At 35.8% G+C, this 12,379-nt stretch overlaps 1 protein-coding gene across 7 annotated transcripts in view; it reads right to left on the reverse strand.

Moving 5' to 3' along the window:
* Positions 1-12,379, reverse strand: part of Rbms3 (RNA binding motif single stranded interacting protein 3) — a 1,373,556-nt gene that overhangs the window by 639,727 nt on the left and 721,450 nt on the right. The gene's annotated exons all lie outside the window — the stretch shown is intronic.

The raw sequence follows: 12,379 nt of genomic DNA on the forward strand, positions 1-12,379 counted from the left end.
TTTTTTTTTTTTTTTTTTGGTACCAGGGATCAAACTGAGGAAGGCAGGCAGCGGAACCACTGAACTAAATTCCCGGCCCTCTCTCTCTTTCCTTCTTTCTCTTGTTCTACTATGGCCTGTGCCTTCCCTTACCTGCTGATAACAGATAGCATCAAATGACCTGAGGATGTAACCCAACTTCAGCCAACAGCCCTGGGGAATGGTATCCCAGTGACCCACGTTTCACCGGGAAAATTAGGGTGGGGAGAAATTACATCAGTCTGGACACATTGAGGGATAGTTTACTGAGACCCATTTCTTTCTTGAGAATGTCTTTTGACATAAAGCATGAGAGAAGTGAAGATGACGTTAAGCAGCCCTGATTTTAAAAAGCATCGCCTTTAACAATAGAGTAATGTACAATGGCACAGAGCAAGGTAGAATAACTCACTCTGAAAACCTTTTGTTAAGATGTCTGTCTGCATCAGGCACTATCCTACATCCTGCAGGAGCATTCAAAGATGAAAACTCTGTCTCCCTAGTCCCCAGATTATTCACAAACTAACCCTGTAATAAACAAGATTATATCTATATCTATGAATATAAGTACATGACATTTAAAAATCATATAGAGAGAGAAAGAGGTGAGAGAAAGAGAGGGAGAGAAACAGATATGTTCAAATTAAAAAATAAATTTACAACAAGGTACAAAAAGGGAGAAAGTCAAATTCCAATGTCATTACACCTTGAGGCAAAATGGAAAAACATACAAACAAACAAAAAAACCCCACACAAGCAATAATTAAAAATAAAAACAGGAAGGGACCAAAAGTTGAGCGTACAAATGAAGGGCTAGAAGACATGGAGGAAAAGGAGGCAAACCCATACAGAAAACTTGAGGGTAGGAGAAAAGAGGTAGGTAGGGAACAAGAAGGGGCGTTTCACAGAGAGACAAAATAATCAGCCCCAGGGAGAACAGTTCAGGCAAAGCAGGGAGATACAGAAGATGCAGTGTAAACAAGGTCACACCGGACAGTAACATAAATGAAATAAGGATGGAGATGTGAATATAAACAAAGGCAGAAAAGACGCATCATGGAAAATACATAATAACCTGTCTTGGCCCACACTGGAATGTAGGCATTCATCGGGCTCCGTCTTCTAGGTTAGGCTCATGCTGTGGGCTCAGAACCAGTAAGCACCACTGCACCCTATCCTCAGTTGAGCCACTTCTTATGTTCCCTGGCAAGTTTGTGGCCTTCAAATATCACTGATGTCTGGTTAGCAGTTTCCATCCTGTGACTCTTATGCCAATCCAGCTTTGCTGGTTTTATAACCAACGACGTTGCTTTTTCTTCCCCAAATTTGTATCCATTCTACGCAAAACAAGAGCCTTACTCAATTATTTTTACATGAACATTTCATATACAGAAATTCCAAGCCGGGTGTGGTGGTGCACACCTGAAATCACAGCACTCTGGAGGCGGAGGCAGGAGGATCGCTATGAGTTCGAGATCAGCCTGGGCTACATAGTGAGTTCGAGGTCAGACTCAACTACATAGTGAGACCCTGTCTCAAAAAACAAAACAAAACAAAAAAACAGAAATTCCAAAATACCACTACACATAGAGACCCTGTCTCAAAAAACAAAACAAAACAAAAAAACAGAAATTCCAAAATACCTATTAAAACTCCATTCTGTAGCTTCTTTTAAAGGGGGAAAAAAAACTCCTTTTTCCAATAATGCGTCCATAAAGTACCTCTCTGAACATACTGACAAACAGAATAGGAAGAACTAAAGCAGAACATTCATTGTCCACATAAGCAACATTTTTGTTTTGACAACTCCAAAAAGTCACAACTACACTCCTCCTCTGCATGAAATTTTGTATTCACATTAAAATTTTTCCCTAAAGATGGTTATCCTATTTGGAATTATCTTCGCTTGCTGAGAACAACTCTTATCTTTTTCATTTGAAAAGGAAAACAAATTGTCAACTTTCAGTGAGTTTCAAAAGAGGATTAAGGTCTGATTCATCTTTAGTCCTTTTAAATTCTGATTCTTTTTCTCTTTGTTTTGTCTTCTTTGGTGTGTCTCAAAATACTCTGAATAAATTCAAGCTGTAGAATGCTCATCTTCTCATTGTTTTCTAATTTGCTATTAGCAGACTCCTCACTAAGTGTTATGGGCACCATTAAACTCTTCCCCAGGATGAACAACTACTATAAAATTATCTGGGAAAATTAAAATCAAACAATCAATGATTTCAAAGAGAAGCTATCGAGAATAACAGGAAATAATATCTACCTAAATTGCATAATAAAAGATATCTACATTGTGCAATACACTGTCACTATGTCTCAGGTGATGGGAAAATATTTAATGTGGAAGAATGTAAAAAAATTACTACTATTTCAGTAAGATTCATCTTTTGTGCCACCAGTTAGCAGCAAAAACAATTTATTACAACTAAGAAAAACAGTTAAATGACTTCAAGACCAGTTTACCAATCTATATTTCTATTTGGTCCAATCCAATCTCTGAGCAAACTAGTGACATTGTCAAAGCTTTCAAGAGTGTGTGTGTGTGTGTGTGTGTGTGTGTGTGTGTGTTATGAGTAGGAGCAATAAAAAGCCGATTCATTACAAACTGTTCACATTCCTGTGAACTGAGAAGAAAAAGGAATAAAATGAAGAATCATAACATAGAGTGATTGTGACAGATTTTTCTTTTCAAGATAGGGAAAGGAGTGAATTTTTAGGGGTGAAGATATGTATGGAGCTAGAGGAAAAACAAAAACAAACAACATAGAACAATAACAAGAAGAAAAACCTTTCCCCTCTGAAATAGGAAGTGAGGGTCAAGTGTAAATTTGGGATTTTGATTTTTTTATGAAACTGGGACAAGAATGAAAATGAAGTAAACCTTCATGCTCCCTTTAGGGCTCAGTAAGTGGTATCCTCACGATGCCCAACCATTTTGTGAGAACAGTGGGGGCTCTGTTTTGCCATGTGTTCTTTAAGAGAGATATGAATCCTCTAGGTGAGAGAAAGAGGCCCCTGGATGTCCAGAGATTTTACCAGAGGTAAGTAAGTGTACCACAGAAACGAGAGGAGGTATGTATCAAGGGCCAGGGATTTAGCTCAGTGGCTCTGCCACCTGCTTTGCAAATGCAAGGTCTCAGGGTTGATGAGGAAAAAGAAGAAGGAGGAGGAGCAGGAGCAGGAGAAGGAGAAGAGGAGGACGACAAGGAGGAGGAATCAATTTTAATATGTGTAAAACTTCACAACCATTTTTTGGGACAGAAGACTCCAGAAAGATTAAGCAATAGAGAAGGTATTGTGCTATCGATTTGCTGCCTGCCTGTACCGCTAAGCTGGGGGCCCAGGGAAACATGTTACAGTCAAGCTCTGTCTCTAATTAAAAATTCCACCAATTATGCAATGAAAAAGTCTGTGAACCTGGAACCCATACCTGGAACTCCCAGCTACTCTTGCTGCCAAAGGTCAGCTCAATGTTTAGCCAAAGAATGTTAATAATATTTTCTGATCTGCTGGGCTGTTCTGCAATGTCTTGCTCTTCAGAACTTTGGGATCACTAAAATATAAAGATCTTGAAAGCAAAAGATCCCAATAATGAGAGATAGGGGCACAATTTTAGGTGCTTTAACCATTGGCATGATGAGAAAAAAATATAGCTTCCTTCAAACTCTAGAAATAAAATTGCAAAACAAAAACTATACACATTTGGTTGCATTCCATGAAAAACAATACCTTGAGAATTTCACTTACACTTCTCTTAATTTCCCTGTGACTGAAAACAATCTATAGGTTAGAATTTTTGCAAGATGATAGCCTCACATTCACAGCTACACATGAAATAAATGAATTCACTTGTACTCGGAGCATTACAGGAACATTTTTATAAAAGCCCTTTCAATATCTTATTACAAAAATTTCACAGTGCAATGTTAATGCACATTAATATGTTTGGAAACAGAATGGGGTCTCCAAATTTTTCTGGGAAGTAGACCAAAAATTGACTGTCTTTATTAAAAGAAGTCATAAAACTTGGAGAGAAATTCTTCCATATTCAATGAGCTATTCCTTCTGATTCATTTCTTGTGATTTTTCCAATTTATCAACAAAGTAAAACATAATAAAAACAAAACAGAAAACAAAAACTTCTGATGTTGCTAACAAGCTATATTGTCCAAATGAAGTTTAAAGCCAGTAATCTTTTTATAATGTATTGAGAAAAGAATATCCAAATTTTATTCTTTTCAGTAATCTCATCACCTTAAGTTAAAAATGCAACGTTCTTCTATCTAAAGGTACAGTTTGAAATGAAGGATCCGGCCTTAGGGAAGAGCTCTAGTAGCCAAACGTCAAGACCAAAGCCAAGGCAGGGGTTGTCCTGACTTGTCAAGGGACTGGCACCAAGAATAAGAAAATAATATGAAGTCGTCTCATCTCCCGCAAAGAAATTAAACATCCCAATGATGTCATTGTCCTTTTTGCTTCATAGCACAGTAAACAATCTCTGAAATTTTAAATAAATGTGGAGATGTGACAAACTATCAGTAATGGATGTCACCAACATCATTGCAAGCTTTGGATTCATTTCTTCAAATGCTTCATCTTTTCAAAACTATCTGTTAATTGAAAATGATACTTGATTGAATTTAAGTTATCACGACTTTAAGTTAAACCAGGGTGCCACTAGTCAATTGTGATCATCTTTAAAGGGGGCAAAATGAACATTTACAAACACGAAAAACAGCTTCAGATATCACTCATCTTCCCAAAAAAAGCTTTTAGAATATCTTAACTAGTTCTAGAAACTGGATAGTTAGCATTTTTTTTTTTTTTTTTTACTAAATTGTCATCAGTCAGCAAAAAACATTTAGTTAAATAGACAGGAGTACACACATTAGAAAAACAATACATAGAATGTTCAATGTGCTTATTAAATTCTACACATGATCAATATACAGCTTGAAAATGATCACCACAAATTAGAAAAGCCACTGTTCATATGCATGTAGCATATTGACTAAAACACTAACTTTAATCCCACAATAAGAAAGTTAATTCTAAAACAAATTTAGACACAAGCCCCACAATTATTACTACCAATATTTAAAATATCCCTAGATTATTTTTCTTTTACTACACATTATTTTCCATGCAAGAGGAATGGGCACTGTCACAGTTACCTTGTCTGTGTACATAAGTCTAGTCCAGTTGTTTTATTTTGATTACTCATAAAACAATATTTGGGATTTAATTTACTGCCTTTTTTCTTTGCGAATTTAACATATTTTCTTTCAGCATTTTTACATGTATATATTTGTATTCTTAATGATTGTCATACTTTTGTGAACATAGCTCTTTTAATTGTTTGACGTATTACAAATATTTCTGCAACATATGTAGCTCCAGCAAATAAAAATGGATTTTAACACACTTGGAAACCTCCTAAACCCTTTTTTCTGTTAAAATGGCAGATTAGTTCCCTCAAACCTGAGTCTGTAATGAGTAAATAAAAACATGCAGTAGTGCCGTGTCTCCATGGATGGTCCTAGGCTGAATAGCTCAGTAACACTGTCCTTCCCCTAGCAGAGGTCACTGTAATATATTGGTGGGATTGGTGGTAGGGTGGGATGGTGGTAGTGGGCATTGCTCCCATTTTACAGATGAACAAACTAAAAGAGAGATTAGCATGAGCAAAAACAAAGGATTTGCTCTAGGGATAATGTTCCCTGTCTTGTGCTCCAAATGTACGCATGCAAAAGAGCATGCATAATAGTAATTTATGCACTAAATTATATATGTTATATGAAAAAATGTTATTTTCAAAGATAATAAATTATTACAAATGGGACCTTTGATGAAATTCAATTTTATTAGTTCAGTTTACAGGAATTTTTTTGGGGGGAAGGATATCTAGGAAGAAAAATGAAGAAAACAATGTTCTTGTTTATATGAACTTAGAATGCTATGATTTTCTTCCTACCACACCATGTATATATAGTAACTATAGTATTTTGGTCTCGTAAATTAAATGCTGGTATCTGAAGATTCCGGGACCTTTAGGTTTTGCAAATTCTAATAAAAATAAAATCGCATGTATTATTTATTATTTCTACATTTACTCTGTTTCCCATAATCATTCATGAAAGTAAAGTTGTCAGTCTTTTAATGTGGAAGTTTTAGTTCCCTTCATTATCTCCTCAGCTCCTTCTCAGTCTATGGAGAGGAAGTCAGAGGAGGAAAAGGAAAACTTCATGCTGTCACAACTAAGTTCCAGAAAAGCTCTAATTTTACCTCTTCAGGGGAAAACTCTGTAAGCACCACAACCAAGCTGCAATGATAAAGATGAAGTGATGCTCCTCATTTTGTCCCACCCCCAGGAATGTTCCGCACCCGCTCCCTCCTAGGAGATGGATGTGTTTATCTCAGTGCCTCGGATTTAGACGTGGCAAAGGATACACACAGCTAAATTTGACAAATTGCCAGAGAGCCTGTAAAGTAGCATTCGTTCTGCTCTGTAGAAAACATTGAGGAACCAAATAAAAATTCGTCAGAGGAACAAAACTGAGGTCACCTCGTAGCACCACTAGGATACCAGAGAAGGCTCGGCTGTCTCCAAAGCAGAGTCACAAACATTAAACCTGGAAGGAATCTCAGCAAATGAACCTGATCTAAAAACCAATGACTGACACAGAAATCAGAGCATGCCCCAAAGAAAACAGTAATCCATATCTTATGTTTAATTGTCCATATTTTTGAAATTTAATATCTATCAGAGGTGGGAGTACTGAATTATCCAAACTTTATTCATATATCTGAGTCCACATGATCTATATTTCCCTAAAAATAAATGTATATAGGAAAAACTCGCAAACATTTTAAATGTCCCCAAATTCTCTGCCAATATCATGTTGAAAGGAAAATTAAAAACAAAAAATTCAACTCACTTCTGACTATCTCTCCTTTTCTTTTTTATTTGCTTAGATTTTTGGTGTCTAAAATCTGAAAAACAGAAAACCAAGACAATTCTAGACTTTCTTATGTCCCTGAAAACAACCATTTACTTACAAATCCCACATGTATTTGTTATTGCATACAAATTATTGGATAGTATAGATTTATTAGTGGTATGAATCCTATATATTTATAATCTGCAAAATATATTTTAATAAACAAATATTATTTCAAAACACTATAAAGTATCCATTAAAGAAAAAAACCTCTTTACTTCAGAAGTAAAAGTAAAAGTTGTGTGTCCCTGTGTAACTTTGTAATCTTGAACACCAGTAAGAGATGTCTTTTTTTTTTTTTCACAAAACTTGATATGGTACAGTATTTCCAAATATCGCTAGAGAGAAATCATTGTTAACTCTTTTGCTATCTCTAGGATGCTGAACCCTATTACATACCACTTCTTTCTTTGGGGATAAATGGTCTGAAGATTTTCTTATAATACTTCCCCAGATTAAAGTAGCAAAACATAGGAGATAAGTATTTGTAATTTCAAAGCAGAAATGATTCATTCACTTTTGCTTTTTTAATATGTGCTTCATGGTAGCAATTTTGGTCTTTCCACTTACACCGATTTTAGACCCATTCAGAACCAATATGTTCTCTAGTTAAATGGCATTATCTAGTCCACATTTTTTAAAATTGGTATTATTCATCTGTCTCCATTTTCAGAAAGCATATTTTTAAGCACAACCAAAATAGTTCAACATTTTCCCACTACTGCAAAAAATAGCAACAGATACGCTCAACGCACGTATCACCACACATGAATACATTTTTGCTCTTGGTCTCCCTTCAGCTCCATCTGCACTCTTGCTGTGCAACAGCTATAGCATAAGAACATCTATCCTCACATGCTTTTGATATTACACTATTTAATCACATACAGCTGTGGCTTATGAGACTGTTACAAAACAATTTTAATGTAGTACTTGAAGCCAATTTCGAATACACATCACCCATTTACTTTGAATAAAATGTTTGACACTATAAAAGTTTTCTTTTAAAAGAAAAGCCTGATTTTCCTCGAATTTTGTATGAACACAATTTTGAACAAGCCATCTCTGTGAAGGAACACTGATAATGTCAAAAGGATTGTGTAAAATCATATTAGTGCAAAAATGAAGTTTTCCAGAATTCCTGAAGCCAGAAGGACCTGAAATGAACTTGCAGCCTCCCTTTTCCTCTTTGTGCACCCCTCCCTGCAAAGTGCCCCTGCCCCAGCCTTCAAATGGACTTTATTGCTTCATGGAAATAACTATGTGTTACATAATTCTGTTTTTCTTTTTTCCAGATTGAAAGAAAGTGAAAGGAAAATGCTTTAAGAAGATGCTGTTAGAAGAAATATACATGGTATTTCCCTTAACTTTGGATTTATTTTAGAGAGAAAAGCAAAACATGAACTTTCCACATTTCTACTACTTTAGTCACCAAGCTTAATGTTGTGAAGTGCCTACATCATAAAAAATGCCTAGATAATAAAAAAGACAGCGAAATGTCTCCCACATGAAGATTTGAGAGAGTAAACAGAACACAAGAGTGATTCCATGTTTCTACTCTTCTCTTATTTAAAAGCAATTAAAATTCTACACATTCTAAAATGAGACAAACAAGATTTATCACAGTTTCATGCTATCATATTGTTTTGCCTAAAGCAAAAAAAAAAAAAAAGGAGTTAAACCTAAAAATTTGATCTCTGGAAGAATTTTAGAAAACCAGTTTTGTATGTTCCAGGCTTTTAAAGAAAAGCAGAACTTGGGAGTTTTCAAGTCTGTTTTAAAACAACTGGCAAGTTACCAACTGTGGCTATCCATGTGAATCTGAGGCAGGAAGTACTAAGGAAATTTTAAACTTATTCCCTCCCTCGGCAAGATATTCAACATTTCCATGTGTAAGGCGTGGGCTATGGGTTGCGATATTTTGCTTTGGAAGGATCTGAACATTCACATCTTTATAAGAATATCTTTTGTCCCTCATCCCAAAGGAGCTCCTTCTTTTGTTTTTTTCCCTACTGCTTGCTTCTTCTTGTGTTTTCAAGTGTTTGTGCTTTCTGTGCACAGCCAGTTGGACTCCAGCTCGACTTTTTAAGAGTTGGGCATCAGTCCAGGCTGCAGATGGTGAAACTTCAGTCTGAAATCATCGTGCAGTTGATGAATTACTCTTTACACCTGACCCCTTCTACATGCAAGGATCTAACATAAGTACCAAGAAAATAAAAATCTGGCCTCCTAATCTGAACCCCTTAGCTCGGGACCTTTTGGGGAACCAGAAGAAGAGAATGAAATAGTGATTTAGGGCAGCAGAGTTAGAAACTGTGCCCTGTGTGGAGAGAGACACAGTAAGCTGGTAAGGGTTTGGAAAAGAAGAAATAAACTTGCTGTGTGCTGGAGTGATTTCTTAAATTTATGAAGATGACTGAAATTTTTCCTATCTATTTTTAAACTAAAAGATACCAATTCACCAGGCTTTAATTTTTTACCTTTTTTTTTTCTTTAGGTTTCCTCCTTTAACTAGTTTATGTTTTCAGTAAAATAATGCCAAAGTACCTCACATTTAGAGTGAAATTTAACTGAGCCTTCATAATCTAACACCAACAAGGTTGGTTTGGGGTATAATTAAAAATGTTTGGTTACAACTTACCAGATATCATTTGTGTTTTGTCATGAAACTATTTTGGGGGCCCTTTTTCTCTAAAAAGTTCTGACTATTCTGATTGGCCTTGCAAATAGCAATTTGCTTTATAAATTTGTTTTTAATCAAGTCATGCCTCCTGTATAATATAACATGTCAGTAACATTTCTCATTAGCCTTAATAAAAAGCATTCCTTCTTAAAATTACTTTATTTTGGTAAGAAAAGTGTTAGTCAAAAAGAAAATCAATAAAATCTTTTAAGAGGAGAGGTATGAAGAGGGAGCAGGCTATAGGAATATTGCTGCAAATCAGTTACAAGTCAACAAGTGTGCATGTTGTTTAGTTTACATATAGATTTTTCTAACACAAACCATCTGAGTATTTGGAAAATGATTCAAAAGCTTCATACATAAATATTTTATTTCCATTATTTAAGCAGAGTTAGGAGACTGCTTCTAATGTAATGGGAAATAGGAACAGAGAAGGAAAAGAAGTGTCACAAATTTCCCTAAAACTTGAATAGGTATTTGAAAGAATGGAAAACGTTTGCTTTTATTTTTAACATTTCATTTCCATTCTGCTTTATCATAAAACATAACAGTTGTATTGAACAGTACACTGTTTAGGTAGAAAGTTCAGTGTTTTGCATTTTCCGAGTAACTATAGCTCAATTCTTTAAACATCCTATAGAAAACCCTGACTGAAAATGAAGCAAAATTTAAAACCCAAAAAGAACAAATTTCAGTAAATATATATTGTGGGTTGCGAATAAAAAGAACCCCTCCAGATTTAGACAACACTTTAAGGTATGATAAATCAGAATATGGTTTTTTAACCATAGAATTCTATTTTTATCAACCAAAAATATTCTTTTTTTGTGAGCATTGTTTTAAATAGCTATGATTTTTAAAACTGAGTTAAAAATACATGCCAAGCTTAGACTAGTGGATTTTTTAAATTCCACCTAAGCTTACCAAATAAATAAGCAACATACACTTTCTTTAAAACAATTATAAACTATGTTTTGGGATATAAGTGTAAACAGAAAAAAATAATATAGAAATAACTCGGTTATTATCCTCTTAAACTGGGGCTTGACAGTGCTTCACAGTATAGGATTAAACCTGTCAAAAAGACCCATATGTTAAAATATTATTATATATTGACACTTCCTCCAACTCCCTCTGAATCCAAGTTTCAAAATAAGGTAAATTTTCATATCTTCATCTTCCAGAATGTTACTGATGTCTGTCATTCCAGAGACACCATAACAATATTCAGCAACTTTACGGCTCTGTTGAATGCTAACAACATGATAATCAATATGTACTTCATAATAGGCAAAATAGATGATCTTGTATTCCAACTACCTTGATTTAATTACCTGAATATCAGTTTAGGACGCCTAATGGATCTAACTTCTTTAAAAATATTCCTGAAGTTGATGGCTTCGGCTGGCTTGAAAATAACAAGATCCAGATGCTGTCTGTCTACACAACCCTAAACTACCTAGGACCCCAAAACCAATATTTTAAAACCCGCTCTATATTTTTTTAGTCTCTTCTCCTTTTCATCACCACTGCTTCTTCTTTACTCTGATTACACACATACCCACACACACAAACAAAAACAAACACACATGCTTTCCACCGGAGTAACTCATTTTGAATCCTGTATCTTTGATTTAATATTCAAAGCATTTTATGTCCTGCTAGTAACAGGTTAAAAGAAACCTCCAGCAGAAAAACAAATCATTTCATTCATTTCAATCTAAAGTTTCTTTGCTAAATATACACAGCAGTAGAAAACAAGGACCAAAACAAAACATGATCTTTTACACATTTGAAAAATTTAGTCCAGTGAGTAAAGGGGATGGAACGCTCAATATTTTTCAGGCAATCCTGCAGCTTATTGTTTTTGTTTCTTTGGGGGATGAAAAATGGCTGTGAATTTCCCCCTTTTAACTTGCCCTTGCTTTGCCATTTCCGTGAGTAATGGCAGGCAACATTCTCTACCCAATCCCCTAAAGAGTTAAAACTCAAGGCACTGAGCAGGAAGGCTGGTCTATTTAAGCAGCAGCAGCAGCAGCAGCACAAACTACATGCTCACAGAGGCAAAAAGCAATGTGCGTCGACCTTGGAGGTGCAGAGCAGACCACAGAGCAAGTGAAAAAGAAAAAAATACACAGACATAAGTGACACTGTTTAATGCAATACTGAAAGTCCTCTGGCTAGTCTAGCTACAAATAGGTATTGTTTGATGAGACAGAACAAATGAGAGATAACTACAGCATGAATTACCAGACCCTAATCACATCAGCGAGTCCTGGTGACAGCAAGATCACTCGGGCACGCCTTGTTCACTCTCAGCATATTTATTTATTCAGAAGATTGTTGGGTCTGGCTACAGCCACACAAAATAACATCCTTGTACTCCACTCGCGGTGGCTACACTACTAACCACCCCCCATGAAGTCCAATTTAATTGACAAATTGGGACAGCGAATTCACACCTGAGAGTCTTTCATGTCTTTAACTGCAGGATAAAGTTCGGGGTTGGCACTGCCCATTGCTTAGTTACGTGGGCTTGCTTGTGGCCCCTGATGATCATTTAAGCGCTCTCTTCTCCCTCTCCCTCTCCCTCTTCCTCTCTCTCCCTCCCCGCACCCCTCTACACACACACACACACACACACACACACACACACACACACACACACACA

Source organism: Fukomys damarensis, unplaced genomic scaffold (assembly GCF_012274545.1).
Source record: "Fukomys damarensis isolate Sample0158 unplaced genomic scaffold, DMR_v1.0_HiC HiC_scaffold_28, whole genome shotgun sequence".
In the NCBI taxonomy this organism is placed as follows: Eukaryota; Metazoa; Chordata; class Mammalia; order Rodentia; family Bathyergidae; genus Fukomys; species Fukomys damarensis.